Below are 18,655 nucleotides of genomic sequence, written 5' to 3' on the forward strand. Positions count from 1 at the left end.
AAGCTGTGTGTAGTTTGTCAAATAGGATATTGGTGTGGACATGGGCCACATCCACTTACAAATAAACAACACTCCTTTTCCCTGTGCCATACATTCACCTATAGGACACATGGGGATACATGTCTGTTTTTATCCCCTCATGCACAATTGCAGCATCATGTATTTTCAGTGTGTAGCAGTTTTCAGTTACCTTAAATTGACATATCCCTTTATTTTCATGCCTATGTCCATGTAGCTCTTCTGCCAGAATTTGTTCTTCATTAGGGTGCATATGGATTTAGCTATGTAACTCTCTTTAATCCCTGTAAATGCTGGTTGTTTGCACAAGTTATGTAGCAAAGACAGAAAAGTATGTACAAAAAGCAAGTGTTAAAGTGTGACTTTTTAATCTTCTACATGTCCCCAGCCTCACACTATAATAAAACATCCCCAAAGCTTGTCAGAGGAGAACATAATTAAAAACAACTATGTGCAAATTAATTAATACTGTTCCCTAAATATCTGCAAAGAATGAAATATTACTGTATAAAATAGCAAAGTGCAGAGCTGCAAGAGACTTGCCTTTGAACAGTGAACTGAACCATCCCAGGAGGTGCTACCATATCTAGTTCTCATCGATTAAACAACAGCTCCTTATGGAAAACAAAGTGCTTTAAAGATGGAAACCTTATCTACCGACAAATTCCTACTGCATCAAAAAAGAGATTACTTGAAAAACAATAATACAGTACATTGGAAAGCAATGTACAGGCATCTACTCTGCAAACACCTCCCTTTTTATTACATTATCACAGACAGCAAGTATATTAAGTGGAAGCTTTTAGATTAAATTGGAATTGTGTTCCCTAAAAGAAAAAAAGCAAATATACATTATTTAACAGGATGTGGATGGACCAGAATGGTACAAATCTAAATGCGACTGACACATACAGTAGGGATGCACTGAGTTATAGCACCTGAATTCTGTGGGCCCAATTTTCAGGCATACTAAGGCCACTTTACACCATCCCAGTAGTGTAAAGGAGTCTTAAAGTGAGAGTAAATTATATTTATACATCCTCTAATGCCCCCTTTGCATTGCTAGCACAGTGGAAAGTGACCTTAGTGTACATAAAGAATCAGGCCCTATATTTCAGTAGTTCCCTACTTTCTTTTCTGTTGGAGCCCCTCACCCATTGTGAGAGATTGATAGATAGACCCACATTTGCCCAATTCTCCAGCAGGTGTCATGACTGTACATCTTTCTGTCCATTCTCTCTCTTTCCAACCCCTTTCCATTCACATTCTTTTTTCCCTTCACCTCCTTGTTTTTTCTCTCTTTTGACTTCTCTTTTTATTTAATTTTATACTTTTCCTTGGTTGTGGGGGTTATTTTAGCTCCTCTCTCCTGATTGCTCCCCTTAACTGTTATGTCACTCACCAGAAGCCTACGTATTCCTCGGGGAAGGGGATCCACTGGAGCTCTGTGGAGATGGCATACAGGTCCTCCCAGCTGAATGATGTGTTGCAAAGACATAAAGCTTTGAACCTCTGAGCTGCTTCCTAAGGTCTCAGTTTAGCCAAACACTGAAATACATGCCTAACTTCAAGCACATAAGTAATCCCTCCGTGTTGAGGAAAGCACTAAGGCATGTGCATAAATTTAAGCATGTGCTTAAGGGACTTTGCTGACCAAAGATGGGATTGTTCACATGCTTTAAGTAGCTTTATATTCATGAGCTGTTCCTATGACCAGCTGTATAGGGACCAGCCGCAGAAGAAATGTGGGTTGGTGGGTTTCAAAAAGCTGTTCACTGCTTTCCCCAAAGCAGCACATTTGCAGATGACAGTTGGAAATTCATTAGCTCAATATGGTACTTCTGTGATTAGAAGTAGAGTGCAAAAAGTTAAGGTTATTTAGCTTGGAATGGAGAAGTGCAAAGGGGATTTGATTGAGGAATTTAGAATTATGAAGGCCATAGTGAAAATTGATTTGTCTTTCCTTTTTACAATGTTAAATAATACAAGAACAAGAGGACTTTTAATGACGTTAACAGGTAGCACCAATAAAGGGGAATAGTGCTTTTTGCAATGCACAGACAACCCATGGAATTCAATGCCACAGGTAATACAGACTATACTAGGGCTAGAGCTAAAAATCTAAGATAACAAAATTAACAGCTGTGCAAGCCAAAATACCAACAACAACAGGATGCAAATTTCTCCCTAGTACAACATCTGAGATTCAGGATATATGCAGGAATCATGGAGCAATGTGTCCCTTATGTATAGTTTATACCCACTGGCTAGATGCATTTTTGTCCTGCCTTCCTTTGGAGCACCAGGCTACTGCTAGAGGCAGGATACTAACTAGACCAGCAGTTCTCAACCCGTGGGCCGTATATGGCCCAATTAGCACACAGCTGCAGTCCAGTTCAGCTGTGTGCTAAAGGCTGGCCTGCGTGCTGGGGTCCGCAGCGGGGGTCGGGGCAGCCAGTCAGCCCAGTGCAAGAGGGGGTCTGGGGCGGGCAGCCGGCTGGCCCAGCGCAGCGGAGGTCCGGGTTGGGACTGCTTGCCCGCCCAGTGGGGCCTGGGGTCTGAGGCTGCCAGCTGGCCCCACGGGGTCCAGGGTCTGACTGGTGCAGCTGTGCGGCGGGGTTCCGGGGTGGGCAGCCAGCCAGCCCCACATGGTGGGGGTCCAGAGTCAAGGTCCCAGGCTACTGCTGCCCTGCCACCCAGTCCCTGCAGCCCAGGTAACGCATTGTGTAATACGTTGAGAACCACTGAACTAGACTATATATCAAGTCCCTGGTGGACAGGGGGGAGTATAACATACTGGCTATTAGGTCCCTTACTTGTAATGAAAGAAGACACAGTGAAGGTGAACTGTGAAACTTTTACATGGTTGAAAGCACATAGAGGAGCTGCTTTCCTAGTTGCCTACAATGTGCGCTCTGCCCCCTTGACCTCTGCTTATTAGTCATCAAGGCAACCAGGGCCGGCTCCAGGCACCAGCTGAGCAAGCTGGTGCTTGGGGCGGCAGATTGTTGGAGGCCGCATTCTGCCCAATCCTAGGGTGGCACGGCTGCTTTTTTTTTTTTTTTTTTTTTTGTTCTTGTTCCGCTCCAGCGTCCTGCAGGGTAGTCCTCTTCCTTCCCTCCCCGCCGACCGGAGCGGAGCCCTCACAGCAGGCGGCAGGAGGCGGCGCAGCGGGACGGGCCGCGTGGCAGCGCCCCTGCTGTAGCCCTGGCCGCCCACTTCTCTCTCTCTTCTGCCCGCTCCCTTCCCTCCTCTCCCCCCACCAGCCGGTGCCCCTGCACCCGCGCTCCGGCCACGCCGCAGGCTTTTTTTTGTTTTGTTTTTGCTTTGCCGTTCTGGCCGCCCCATTTTTTATTTTTTTTTTTGCTTGGGGCGGCCAAAAAGCCAGAGCCGGCCCTGAAGGCAACAGTGCTATGTTCATGTATACATATTTATATACAAACATGTAAAACAGCTTCAGGATATGCACATAAAACTACGTAACCACATAACCTTATTCTGTAACCGTTTCCTCCCTTCCCAAGTTCCTTGTCACATTGTTTAATAATAATTACACAGGAAATGCATCCCGATTATGTCTATCAGGAGTGGGAGCACAAAATGGAGGCAGACACAAAGGGAACAGCTGGAGTTTGTAGAGCCGGCCTACACTCTTTTGGTCCCCCTGCACCTCCAGCATTGACCAGAAGTGTAAGTAGTTGGTGAATACATGCAGTAAACAACAAAAGCTTTAAAAACCCAGAACAAATATGGAATTTACCTAATAAGAGCTGAGGAAATCTTCTAGGTCAATAGGGCTCCACCTACACAGGTGTCCACCCACAGAGAGCTCATTGTGGGATGAGGGCTATGTCTGTGACTGCCTGCAGGTCGCATCCTCCTGATCACACTGACTATGGGTCCGATTCCAGCTCAGTAATTTCATATCTAACTTTTTATACAAGGAGCATTTATAAGAAGTGCTCATTAGTGATTTAGTGTTTTACATTCAATCAGATACTTGGAAACTATTTTTTATTCACCTGAAGCTTTCCTTTAAATCGTGGGCCAGATCCTGAGCTGATGAAAACTGGCAAACTCGCATTGATTTCCATGGAGCTCTGTTAATTTACACCAACTGAGGATATAGCCCATGGTTTTTCTCAAGGCCCAAGAAACAACCAAGGTACAGCAGGAAGCCAGGGATTTGAGAGTTCCTCACTATGAGTATGTCTGCACTGCAATGTAAGCCAAGTTCATGGACCCTGGGTTTGAAAGCCCAGGGCTTGACTGTCCACACTCATTGGAGACCCCAGGTTAAGAATTTTTGAGCCCAGGTCTCACACCAGGACCCCAGAGTCCACACTGCAGTAGGTAGACCTGAGTCCAACCAATCATATCTGAAGCGACCTAGTGCCCTCCCAAAATGTGGCCACTCTAGCACTTTGTTCATGGTGTTGTGTGGGAAAACTTAACTGTCTCCCCATCAGACCACCCCACATCACAGGAAGATTTTGTAGCCTGCCAGCGCATTTTGTCAAGCCATCATTTTGGTCTGCACAATCCCAGCAATGTGGAGGAATCACCATTTGAAGAATTTCTCTTGCTTGGGCTTTTACTCCTATTTCAGGAAACAGGCAGAACTGAAATGAGATGCTGATGGACCTTTTGGTGGTGTTTTCTGACGGAAAACATGATGGAGCAGGAGGAGGAGGATATAGACATGGAAGATCCCAACTGGCTGATGCCGCTCATGACTCTCAGAATAGCCACAGATGCCCCCTGCATAGACTGGCACTTCTGGAGCAGAGCCAGAAGTGCAGACTGGTGGGATCACATCATCAAGTGGACCTGGGATGACCAGCAGTAGGTCCAGGACTTTCGCATGAAGAAAGCTACATTTCTGGAGCTTTGCGAGCTGTTTGCCCTAACCCTCCAGCATCACAACACACACATGAGGGCAGCCACATCAGACCAGAAGCGAGTTGCTATAAGCATCTGGAAGCTGGCTACTCCAGACTGCCACAGATCCATTGCTAACCAGTTTGATGTTGGGAAGTCAACTGTAGGTAAAGTGGTGGCAGAGGTTCTGAAGTGATGAGGCATGTGATTTATGCAAAAGTGATGGACATAAACAATACTCCTAAAATAATTACTAGCTTTGAGAGAATGGGCTTTACAAACTGCACTATTGATGGGACTCATGTGCCCATGGTTTGGCCTTCTGGGTATAGAGGTATTTGCTTCCCCCAGAGGCAGATTAAGCTTTTGTGGGCTCCTGGGCCAGAGCAAGTGGGGGCCTCTCCCCACCCTTTCTGCCTGCAATCATAGAATCATAGAATCACAGAATATCAGGATTGGAAGGGACCTCAGGAGATCATCTAGTCCAACCCCCTGCTCAAAGCAGGACCAATTCCCAACTAAATCATCCCAGCCAGGGCTTTGTCAAGCCTGACCTTAAAAACCTCTAAGGAAGGAGATACCACCACCTCCCTAGGTAACCCATTCCAGTGCTTCACCACCCTCCTAGTGAAAAAGTTTTTCCTAATATCCAACCTAAACCTCCCCCACTGCAACTTGAGACCATTACTCCTTGTTCTGTCATCTGGTACCACTGAGAACAGTCTAGATCCATCCTCTTTGGAACCCCCTTTCAGGTAGTTGAAAGCAGCTATCAAATCCCCCCCATTCTTCTCTTCTGCAGACTAAACAATCCTAATTCCCTCAGCCTCTCCTCATAAGTCATGTGCTCCAGCCCCCTAATCATTTTTGTTGCCCTCCGCTGGACTCTCCAATTTTTCCACATCCTTCTTGTAGTGTGGGGCCCAAAATTGGACACGGTACTCCAGCTGAGGCCTCACCAATGTCCAATAGAGGGGAATGATCACGTCCCTCGAGCTACTGGTAATGCCCCTACTTATACCGCCCAAAATGTCATTAGTCTTCTTGGCAACAAGGGCACACTGTTGATTCATATCCAGCTTCTCGTCCACTGTAACCCCTAGGTCCTTTTCTGCAGAACTGCTTCTTAGCCATTTGGTCCCTAGTCTGTAACAGTGAATGGGATTCTTCCGTCCTAAGTGCAGAACTCTGCACTTGTCCTTGTTGAACCTCATCAGGTTTCTTTTGGGCCCAATCCTCTAATTTGTCTAGGTCCCTCTGTATCCTATCCCTACCCTCCAGTGTATCTACCACTCCTCCCAGTTTAGTGTCAACTGCAAAGTTGCTGAGAGTGCAGTCTATGCCATCCTCCAGATCATTAACGAAGATATTGAACAAACAGTCCCCCCACACACACACACTCCTGCTGGGGAGCAGAATCGGAGTGCGGGGGCTTCCCCCGCTCCCTGGCAGAAGTGCAAGGCAGGTGAAGCACGGCAAGCCCTGCACACCCCAACCCCACTCCCCAGCAGAAGCACTGGGTGGGGGGAGCAGGGCAAGCCCCCACCCCCTGACTCCATTCCCTGTCAGGAGTGCTGGATGAGTGGATGGAGCGGGTCAGGGTGCGGGGGCGCCCATTTTTCCAGGGCGTCCCAATTGGCTTGGGCCCCTGGGCACGGGCCCCGTTAGCCCAGTGGGTAATCTGCCACTGTATATACCCTGTATTTATCTTTATTATTCAAAATACACATGATAAGATGTGATGTAATGATCACATCATTTGTATTACAAAACTAACAATATTAGAGCGTTGCCAGGCTAGCCAGCTGCCACTAGAACACCTAAACATCAGTAATTAACCCACACCACAACCAGTTATCAAACACAGTGCACAGACCAAATGTTAAACAGTGCAAACTGTGCTGTCAAAAAATCCCCTAATTTTGCATGTCCCCTGGCATGTTCTCCTTTCCCTACCTTATGTGCATAACATGTATTTTGGGCCACTGCACAGATGTGGAGACTTGCTTCAGATCCTAGAAGCTCTGTGGACACAACTGGGTTAATTACAGTGAAGAGTGCACAGAGAATGGCAAATTAAAAATCACAATTTTGTTTAATAATTGCAGACCATTTTGTGGTGCACATTTTCTAAGTTATTTTTGTTGTTCTTATTGATTTTTTTTTTAGCTCTAACATTTTTGAAAGGTAATACACACTAAAAACACTGATAAATGCCTTCAACCTTAACTTGATTTTAACAAAAGATTTTTGTGTTGGATTACATTTGTTTTCTAATTTACTTTTCCCATTGTCATTCCTTCCAAATGAAACATAAGAACAAGTCCCTCTTCTGATTTTGCTGGGAGGTTGTCCACTTCTAATGTAATATCCTCTAACACTAAGGCTACCAGCCATGAGGGATTCAAAGTCATAACTAGCTGTCTATATCTACACAACTTTTAGTTTGTCCTCTCTGCTACCGGTGTTAACCTGTGTCTGAGGCATTACTTTTCCCTGGCCATTAGCAAATTATAAACCCTTTTTACAGAAAACACAGTAATCAAACTGCAGCTGGAGTCAGCGCCATGAATTATTAATACTGCACTATCACTTAGAGCAGGGGTGGGCAAACTTTTTGGCCTGAGGACCACATTGGGGTTGCAAAACTGTATGGAGGGCCGGGTAGGGAAGTCTGTGCCTCCCCAAACAGCCTGGTCCCGCCCCCTGACTGCCCCCCACAGAATCTCCAACCCATCCTACCCCCTCTCCTTCTTGTCCCCTGACCGCTCCCTCCCCGCCCCTAACCACCCCCCAGGGACCCCACCTTCTTCCTGACTGCCCTGACCCCTATCCACACCCCTACCCCCTGACAGGCCCCCTGGGACTCCCACGCCTATCCAACCCCCACCCCTGTTCCCCATCCCTGACTGACCCCCCCCCCCCCCCGAACCTCTGCCCCATCCAAACGCCCCCTGCTCCTTGTCCCCTGACTGCCTCCTGGGACCCCCCACTCCCCACTCCCTTACCATGCTGGAGCCAGCCACGCTACCCGGCAGGAGCGGCAGGCCAGAGCGCGGGCGGCATGGCGTGCTGAGGCTGTGGGGGAGGGAGATCACTAGAGGAGGGCTAGCCTCCCCGGCCTGGACTCAGGAGCCAGGCAGGACAGTTCCGTGGGCTGGATGTGGCCCGTGGACTGTAGTTTGCCCACCTCTGACTTAGGCCTTGGCTACACTGGCGCTGTACAGCGCTGCAACTTGCTGCGCTTAGGGGTGTGAAAACACCCTCCCCCCCCCCCGAGCACAGCGCTGTAAAGCGCCAGTGTAATCAGCGCCTGCAGCGCTGCACGCTCGCTCGCAGCGCTGCAAGCTACTCCCCTCGGAGAGGTGGAGTACATACAGCGCTGCGAGAGCTCTCTCGCAGCGCTGTGAAGCGCGAGTGTAGTCGCGCCGCCAAGTGTAGCCAAGGCCTCAGAGGCTGTAATCAAGGCCGCATTGTGCTAGGCACTATACATACATGCAATAAAAAGACAGTCCCTGTCCAAAGAGGTTACAATCTTAGCATATGACAAGAGACAAATAGTGGAGAAAAAACAAACTTACAGCACTCTAGAAATAATAAATGCTAATGACATAATATAGAAATACATCTCATGCACCAGTAAACTTCCCCTTTGTATTGAGAAATACAAAGGTCACTGAATAGTTATGAGAATTCTAATAATCAAGATCATAAGTGTTCCACTCAGTTTCACAAATATTATCAAATTAATGTGAACTCCTACCCTCACACCTAAAGCTTCTCTCTGCATGTCCTGAAACAACTCATTTACTGAGTAACTAACCATTAAAAGCCCCCTTCCTATGCTCTATCAGTTTTCCATTCTATTCTGGAGGTGCTCAATTGAACAGAGCTGATGCCTGGGCTGTTGGGCAAGAAGATTTTAAAGATTCTGTCTATATAACCTGTGTGTTGCAATGATTTTCAAGAACTGGTAGGGTCGGGGTGGAGGATTGTTGTTTAGATACCTTATTTGTGGAAGGAGCTGTATAATCCATTCTACTGTCATAAACGCAAAGCTAGCCATGCTAAAGGGAGGAGAGGTGGCAAAGAGAGATTTTCAGCAAACTCCTGGTTCTCTAATAATCAGTCCTAGTTTGCTCTTACTCTGAAGTGTATTGAGAGAGAGACTTCTCTTTTACGGGGCAGCACCAGAGTTGAGCAGTGTATGGAAAGAGGGAGTAGAGTAGGAAGAGGATGAACAATTTCTTTGGGATTGGGTAAGTGTGCAATGGAGGTGGGTCAGAGGGCGCGTAGCAAGGAGAGAACTAGCAGCTCCTTACCTCCCTTCATGATCTTCTGCTGGGACTGGGAGACCATGAAATTTTAGGAATTGTTTTTTTTTCAACCCATGGGGTAGCTATCAGGAAACAACCCCTCACAACTCACCTGTAGGTTGCACTCCATCTATTGAAAAGTCTTGCTTTAAATGAAACAGAGGAGTCTTTCAGAAGACTGGCTCAGGTAATCAAAGTAGCAAACTACAAGCCATATACTGCCAAATGATTAGAAGAGAACAGGTTGTAAATTTAAATACCACTTTTATTCATTAATCTCCAATGGCTAAAGACAAACTAGAAGCAAAATTAACATGATTGTAAACTAAGCACTCGTATCCTGTGGCTATGTTTTGGCCTGCTGAGAGAGAATGAGTTGGTCAAAGAAAGAGACCCTCATTGAGAGCAGTGAGATTAGCACTGCTTCTGTGAGCTCACAGAGAGTTTCTATAACCTAACTTGTTTTAGAGGCTGGTGAATACTACAATTAATCTTGGCTTCAATTTGGAGTGAAATGGGGGAAATGACCTGTTCAACACACTAATCCTAGTGTCCACTGGGATCCAGACTAATGTACAATCTCCCGCAAAGATAGTTCTGTTGAAGGGGTGAAAAAATATAGAAAATCTTGTGGAAATCCATGGGTGCCAAGTAGAGCATAACATTAAGAGACATCTCTAGGCAAGATGAACACTATTTGTCTCTCGCTGGTTCAAACGGAAGCCTCGCTGTTCAAGCTGAAGTCTTAAGCAATTGAAAATAAGCAAGGATTGAACTACAACTGTCAGTACTAGACATGAATAGCTCACGCCAGTAGTAGCAAACCAGCTCAGTCAGAAAAATTACATACCACAGGCTAGCAGTGAAATCCCTTTCTTGGCTAAATATCCAGAGCCATGTTCTTTGAAGACAATTTCTGAGTATGTATTATAGCAGAGAGCCAGCTCCACTGTAGTTAAAGTTAAGAGTCACTTTCTGTTTAATGGATGACTCTTCTAAGTGCTCTAAAATCTGGATGGTTACTTGGATTGCTCTGAAATTTGGTGTGCCTTATGGGGGCATGGGTTAGGGTTAATGAGCTAATTTTGGGGCCATTTGAGCACAAGGTGCCTGATATACAGTCTCCCCAAAAACATCTTTCCTTAAGCATGACAGATTCTATGAACATTTTTTGCAAGCCAGGTCTCTGATGAGTGCCTGAGACCCTTTGGGGACCAAACATCTAACCCAATTAGTGCTTGCTATCCACTATCCCTTTGGAGCAGCAATACTGGGAACACTATTCAAGAAAGAGTTAGGTTCTACAGACAGGGTCATGCCTAATGCTCACACATCAAAAGGATTACACTGGTCATATGCAGATAGAGTGCCCAAGAGGGTGGCTAGCCATCTGCTATTCACCGGCTCTGTGTGGCCAGGACATATTATGTCAATTAAACCTGCACACCATTCAAGCACCGCAAATTCAAACCCAACCTTGGGCAGAAATGTGAAAATGAAATGTAGACATGTTGCTACCATTGGCCTCTGTCAAAGGGTTTTAGCGGGGGAGAAGGCAGGTTATGCTGAGGAAATGTAACCCTACTACAAGCAGAAAATTCAGAAGACCCCCAAAGTATTTTCCAAAAGAAAAATAAATGACATACATAAATGCTTGCTGGGAGAGGAGAGGGAAATGGAGGTGGGGGGGAATAGGAGGAGAGGGCTTTGGGGCTGCAGCAAGCCGAGGGAAATTATGGGAAGAGGGATAAATAGGGATGCGTGATAGGGGCTGGGGACTCCGGTTGGGGGGTGGAGATGTAGGGATTGGGAAATTGCAAGGGAAGAGGAGAGATACTGGAAGGGGTTACATGTAGGCAGGTAGCAGGATGAGTGGGGGGCATTAGGGGTCCTGGGAGCATGTCAACCTCACATTCTCCCATCCTGTGTGTGCTGGGATCTGGGGGTGGGAGGCTGTCCCTCTGTGGGTGTCCAAGCATCTCTCTCTGCCTCCCATTTGAGTGCAAGGATCTGGGGACACCCTCTCCCTCTAGTATGTAGAGCCCCTCTCCCTACCCTGAGGTGAGCCAAGATCTGGAGGCCCATGTGAGCCAGTATCTGGAGAAGCACTGCCCCTTTGGAAAGCTGAGTGGGGAGCTGAGAACAGGTATGCTGGGAGCATGCACCAAGAATACACTGCTGAGACTGGGGTGAGGAGTTGAGAACGGGCATGCTTGATGTATATCAAAGGTTCTCAAGCACTAGCATTGGGGTAGGTGTGGGGGAGGAGGGGTACTAGGCCACCCATTGAGATGAATGGAGAAGTTTCTATGTCTCAGAGCTATTTTTCAGGCTTTATTCATCACAACAAGGTGTTCTCATTCATCTGAAAATATCACATTGAGATGACTGGCCACTTCACACCTCTCCAAGCCCCCTGTGCTGTAGATGGAAGTGTAGAGCCCCTCCCAAGTCATTTTTTGTGCCTCAATTTCCTCATCTGTATAATGATGTTTTCCCTTCTTGGTAAAGTGCTTCGAGCTCTATTGAAAAACACTAGCAGCTAGGTATTAAATTAAATTAAATGAGATATCTTATCTCCTAGAACTGGAAGGGACCTTGAAAGGTCATCAAGTCCAGCCCCCTGCCTTCACTAGCAGGACCAAGTACTGATTTTGCCCCAGATCCCTAAGTGGCCTCCTCAAGGATTGAGCTCACAACCCTGGGTTTAGCAGGCCAATGCTCAAACCACTGAGCTATCCCTCCCCCCAATTATTACCTGGCCACAATAGCATGTCAATTGCAAACCTACATAACTACAACTGCCTAAATGACTACTAACTCCTACCAACAACACTTCTTTCTGCTTAAAAAAATTAACAGACAAAAACTTAATGCAGAGTTAAGGTTGCCCGATGATATCTCATGCCCTTTCAGAACGTTGAGTTCAGCAAAATTCAGACTTCTAAACCCCAGGAAATATAGTGTTAAGGTAAATGCCCACATAACCTTAACTCTGCCCTCTTTGAGCAATGCCCCAATACACCCAACGCACATACTTGTATAACCTTTGGGTCGGCTAGAGTTCGCTTCATTGCCTTCTCCAGTGGTTCAATCTCTAAGGATTTTCAGCAAGGATTGCACAGGGTCAACCTCCCCTCATTCAAGTCCCAAAAGGAACTAAAGAAATGAAGTTAATTAAATAACTTTATAAAATCTTATAATAAACAAATAATCTAATTTTTACAACATAACATGGCTATTTTATAACCCAGACATTGTCTTCACAGTTATACATAAACATAAAGAAAGAAAACAAACCAAAATCTGAACAGTTTAGTCCCTAAAGAAACTGAGAGTTCCCAAAAGCTTAGGTTTAGTTCACCTAAGACTCAGAGTCTTAGATAACCAAATCTATTCAGTCTGCTGAGTTTAAAACAACATTTTCCCTCCACTTGCTTGTAGGAACCTTCAGCTGGAATCCATACAGATTCTTCCTCTGTTGAAATCACTGCTAGCCAGTCAGCAAACTGATTAACCAATCACTCAGTTAAGTCACAAATGTACAGATTTAAAGAAAACCCTGCTGTAAAATGCTTCCAAGTTAGGGACAACAACCTGCTTTCTGCTCCTGGGCTCAGCTTCTCCCAACTCACCACACAGGATATATGGTCTTTACTAAAGCAGCTGCCCTGACTCTTTGCCCTCATGGAGTCTGACCCCAGCAACAAGGGAACCCATTGGAGCATACCAGAAACTACCACACCCAATTCCAGAAGCTTCTGGATGTGGAGTGCTAAATCTGCCTAGCAACAATGACCCAGACCCAACTCACTCCTACCTCCCCTCAATAGGTCTCTTAAAGAGATATCTCCCTATTAGGCACCTGGGTTACACTTGCACTCTGCATTTGCACTGTACTGAACAGGAGCTATGCCGGCCCTCCACTCAAATTTATACTTAGCCTACTCCACAGAAAGAATATATGCTAAATTTTACAACCCCTTCATCCTTATGCACATGATGCCATCTAACATTGCTTAGACAGTATTTGGTCCTGCCATTAGAGCAGGGGGCTGGACTCGATGACCTCTCGAGGTCCCTTCCAGTTCTAGAATCTATGAATCTATGAATCCTTCATTAAACCCACAGACCATACTCATCTCCCACCTAACTGCTGACAATCCCCATAGCAGGAAGACCCCTGTGCCCTATTACTGAAACAACCTACACAATGCAGTGCTGAAATTAGGCATTCTGGATCTCTCAGTGTACACATGCACCTCTTTCCTTTGATCACACACACAGGGATCTGGGAGAGGGACTCAACCTGCTCCCAGAGGGGCATGCGCCCCCCGGCTCACCGCATATCACAAACACAGCTCTAACAAACTGCGCCAACTAATCCTTTCACCATGCAGTACAGCTACACATAACACAGTAAATGCAGCTGGAGTACATGCAGAAAATTCCCAGTAGCTATTGCCAGCTTCACAGGGCAGCGTTGAGATCACATTGGTATGTACCTTAACTCTACATTTCTTGGTTTTCAGAAATTTGAGTTGTGCTGAAGTTTATGTTCTGGAAGGGCATAAGATATCACCAGGTAACCTTAACTCTGTGTTAACAAAGTTTTTTGTCAGTAAATATAATTACATATGCCAAGTAGTGTGACAGGCAACCTTAATCCTGGCATTTCCTAACTTTTGAGTGCTTGACTTTGCAACCTTTACATCATTTCCAAATTAAAAAAACAGAAATACCATGATGAGGAACCCTACAGACCCATAACTTGGGTCGGTAGCAGGGTCCAGTGTTTAGATCCACAGCACATACCTCTACCACTTGAGCTAATGGTAACAGTAGAAGCCTGTTATCCTCTATGTGAACCAGTCACTAGAACACTTTGCCAAAAGGCTTCACAGCTTTTTGCCGACAGGACTCATGAGCTCAATTTCAGGTTCTGCATAGGAGTGTGAGATAATGGTTATAGATACTTCTGCCCTTAGCCCATCTCCTTCCCCATCTGCTCTTACCCACCCATCCCAACCCAGCTCCTGTCCCCATTTCCCAACCACTGCTCCATACCAGCTCCTTGCCCTTCTCTCCCTCTGCTTGTATCCTCCCAGGAGCGGCGCCAGGGATTTTGGCACCCTAGGCGGGGGGTCCTTCCGCGCTCCCGGTCTTCAGGGCACTTCGACGGCGGGTCCCCGAGCGAGTGAAGGACCTGCCACAGAATTGCCGCCAAAGACCCAGAGCGCGGAAGGACCCCCCGCTGCCGAATTGCCGCCCCCCCCCAAATCCTGGTGCCCTAGGCAACCGCCTAGGTCACCTAAATGGAAGCGCCGGCCCTGATCCTCCCACATATCCAAGCTCCGTCCTGTCCATCCACTCTGCTCCTATCCAATCCCCTTTCACCCTGACTCCTGTCCCCCTCCTCTGTTGTTGACCCTGCCCCCCTATTCCTGACCTCCTCTGCTCCTATTCTACCCACCATGCCAGATACTGCAACCTCCCCATCCTACTGTCCTGCTCCTCTAGGCAGTGGTTCTCAACCAGGGGTCTGGGATCCCCTGGGGGGCCGTGAGCAGGTTTCATGGGGTCCATCAAGCAGGGCCAGCATCAGACTCACTGGGGCCCAAGGCTGAAAGCCAAAGCCCCACTGCATGGGGCTGAAGCCTGAGGCCCTGAGCCCCGCCACCTGGGCTGATGCCGAAGCCAGAGCAGCTTAGCTTCATGGCGCTCCCTGTGGCCTGGGTCTCCAAGCAATTCTCCTGTTTGCTAACCCCTAATGCCAGCCCTGACTTTAATATGCAGAAAATCAGTTGCTGTGACACAGATGGGCCATTGAGGTTTTATAGTATGTTGGGAAGGCCTCAGAAAGAAAAAGGTTGAGAACCCCTCTTCTAGGGCCCTCTCTGCCTATATAATCCCCAATCACTTCTGCTTCTACTGCCCCCCTCCTCAGCCTCATCCAAACCCCATTGAAGTCAATGGAAAGACTCCCAATATCAGGCCCCTAGTACAAATTAAGGCCCCAATCCCGCAAACACTTATGCATGTGTTTAATTTTACTACTGTTGCCCCTTTTTGAACCAAGCAGTCAAAGTTGAGGGTGAAAGTAGAGACTGGTGGAGTCTGGTATTTTCCTTAATGCAGTCTTATTTATTTACAGGGAACATATAAAGTCCTTCTCAAAAGGCAGGAGGAACTGAGACCAAAAGGAGCCATTTCTTAGCTTACAGCTTCAAGCCTCTTTTGCCAACAGAGCCAAGCCCTGGCTCTCTGTCTTTTTCTAGGGTCACTGTCAGGATGGACTGAGAACTTGCAGCTGTAGCTGCCCAGTCTCCAAGCAGCCTATGAGCACAGCTGAACCACAGCAGGGCTACTTGATTGACTCCGCTTCCTGATTGGCTGGGGAAGTCAGCAAACCTGCTCTTAACCCCAACAGCAAGCAGTGCTTTCTGGCTATTCAATGCTTGTGCTATCTTTTCCCTTCCTCCTGGCTTTATAATTCCAATGCTGACCCTCTTGGCTTTAGTTTCCTGTTGATGGCTGTGACCTCTGGCTGTGGTTCCTGACTCTTGCTCCAACCACTAGGTCTGAGCTCCCACATCCTGGTTTGTGATGTTTGTATGGTCATATTTTGGCTTTCTATGCTTGGCTTTCTTGCTTTTTTTTCTCCTCTCTGCAGTAGTGCTGGAACACTTTTAGTAGTGGGGGTGCTGAAATCCAGTCTGCTTACCCCTATCTTCCCCCCTGCCCTGCTAAGGCTTGGAGCAGAGCTATGTCTCCAGGAGGGGGGGATCTGGATGGGGTAAGGGGGCCAAAGCCACAGTTACAAGTGGGGCCAGGAGTGGAGCCCCCAGCAGGGCCTGGCAGCTGTGACCCCATGTGTGGAGCCAAAAGCAGAGGGCCCTGGGAGCTTAGGGCCAAGCATGGGGCTGGTGGCTGGGACCCCAGGACCTGAGCCGCAGGAGTGGGGGGTGGGGTGGCTGGGCGCAGAAGCCTGGGAGCGGGGGGTGGGGCTAGGCGTGGGGCTGGTGGCTAGGGCCCCAGGCATGGGGCTGGGAGTGGGGTCTTGGGCACAGTGGCTGGGGAGTGGGGCTGATGGCCAGGACTTGAGCCCCATGTGAGGTGAGGGGTTGGGGAGTAGAGTGTGAGCGGAGAGCTGGGAATAGGGCATAGGTACGGGAAGCACCCCCAGGATTTATGCGCCAAGCCAGCGAGTGGGGTGTGGGGCCAGCAGCCCTGCATAAAACCTGGGAGTGCTGCAACACTCTCAGCACCCCTACTTCTCACGCCTATGCCCTTCTGCATCTCTCTGTTCTTGTCTTTGGTCTTTTCTGCCTTACCACATGCCCAAAACAATACTCAGCCAACAGCTCCTGGACTGGTTCAGATGCTCTTTTAATCTTAGGTGGGGGCGTATGCTTACTTAATTACAGGGTGAGCTCGCACAAATCGATATCAATGGGGGTTTTAATGCAACCCCAAAAACCATTCCACCCAGCTCATTACTCTTGCCATGAGCAGTCCTAGTGATTTTTAACGGGACTGTGTGGGATAGTAAAGTTAAGCACTGGAGTAAGTGTCTAGAAGAGCTCCCCTGGACTTCCTCTTCCATGGGATTGATATTTGTATTTTTCTTCTTTAGGCATCTAGCTTACTTTGATTTAAATAACAAGCTCAAGGGGAGACCCCATTTGGTATAAATAAGATTCTGTCCTTTTCAATATTAAAGGTAAAAATAAAGTAAGAACATACCATTGATTTTTTTTATTCCATTTACTGTTTTAAGATAAGCTATTTTTATTAACTAAGAAAAAGATCACCAATGAAGAAAAGAGCATTCAGTGCACAGCGTATAAATATACAGTGCATAATAGCTATGACTGCAAACATATTGATAATTCTGTGTATACTATTGCAGAGGAGATCCAAAAAAGATCCTGTTTTCCTGTAACTTATTACAAAATGGGTGGGAGGAACAAAATAATGAAAATATCTCACAGATCCAGAATTGTGTCTAGGCAGATTGTTATAAACATTTTTCACAAGGCATTAGCTACTCTTTAATAAGCTGTTATATCTTATCTGTATCTTTAGTAAAAAGTGATGTTTAAAACTCTTGAAAAAGAATTTATTTTAAATAGAGTGGCGTTAAAGATTAAGAATTTTTCCTAAGTGGGATTGGATAATTGTGATGGGGCTTTCACTACTTAGTCAGTAGTAACCAAAAGTTGTTACAATCTGATGATTTTTGGTGCCCTGCTGAGAAATGAGTTTGCTTTCTGTTTAGATGTCAGTGGCCACATCACAAAAATCACCAGTTAGTATTCACTGTCAGTTTCATCAAAGAGACCAAGAATGACTAAGTATGGAGACTGATCTACCCTTTCACCTCTAGAGATAGTCACCCTAGGTCAGACTTGAAACAATGCCAATGTGCATAAGCTTCAACTGCCACTGCTATACTTGTTCTGTGAATATATACAAAGGACTTAGACCTGGATGGCACGTGAACCACTGGCTGGGGAGGCTAACCCCAACCCCAGCCATTCTGCACCCCTCCCCCCCGGTGGCTGTCGGTCCCCAGCCCCAGAGTGCCGGGAGGCATCCCCCCCACTAGCCCTGGAGCACTAGGAGGGCGGGTGGCACAGCCGCAGGGCCCCTCCCGGAGCGCCGAGCCAGGGCCCCTGCACAGGGGGAACTGCAGTGGGATGCAGGAGGGGGTCTGGGGATGAAGCATGGCTGGGGCCAAGCCCGGCTGTTTGGGGAGACACAGCCTCCCCCAGCCTATGATACCCGCCGCCCATAGACTTAGGCCCCAATCCTGCAAGTTGGTTCATGTATGCAGACGCCTTATAAAACTCTACAATAGACAAATACTGCTATCCATTCTGTAACTTTCACAAGCACTAAATTTACACAGACACAGTATGACTTAAGGAGAGCAATGAAAAGTAAGAATCTTTATCCACCCTTGTAAATTGTACTGAGAGTTTCTGTGGCAGGTACTGTAAAATGATTCTGCACCGGCAGAAGGGTCAGCTCTTGTGGATCACTTTCCAGAATTGGTGCCTAAGTGGACCGAATAAAGAAAACTGAACTACTGACACCCTACCACTTTTATCTGAACTGAGAGGTGCAAATCCAATAAAGATCCCTTCCACCTGATTTCCCAGACAAGAGCTGTGAGGCTAATAGGTACAGTGTAAACCAGTAAAAGACTTTCACAAAGTTATGTCTTATCTTTATGAGAGATGTACAAAATTATTATTTTGATGAGCACCTGGGTTTTCTGTTTGGGACCAAAGGAAACTCAAGAGTATATTACATGTTTGCACACAGATGGCTTTTTAAAATTAATACTATTGGCTTCTTTTAGACCAACAATTTTCCGAAGATATTATAAAAGTTATGGTGTATATGCTTGAGAGGGCTAACAACTTAATACA

At 46.8% G+C, this 18,655-nt stretch overlaps 1 long non-coding RNA gene across 2 annotated transcripts in view; it reads right to left on the bottom strand.

Moving 5' to 3' along the window:
* The window catches only part of LOC135982077 (uncharacterized), a 35,992-nt gene extending 23,066 nt beyond the window's left edge, over positions 1–12,926 (bottom strand). Inside the window, exon 1 of one of the 2 annotated variants that reach the window (XR_010599287.1) lies at positions 12,813–12,926. This is a non-coding gene — a long non-coding RNA (uncharacterized LOC135982077). The remainder of the gene's footprint in view (positions 1–12,812) is intronic. The other variant, XR_010599286.1, reaches the window with a different exon arrangement.
* Between the last annotated feature and the right edge of the window lie 5,729 nt (positions 12,927–18,655).

Source organism: Chrysemys picta, chromosome 3 (assembly GCF_011386835.1).
Source record: "Chrysemys picta bellii isolate R12L10 chromosome 3, ASM1138683v2, whole genome shotgun sequence".
Classification (NCBI taxonomy): domain Eukaryota; kingdom Metazoa; phylum Chordata; order Testudines; family Emydidae; genus Chrysemys; species Chrysemys picta.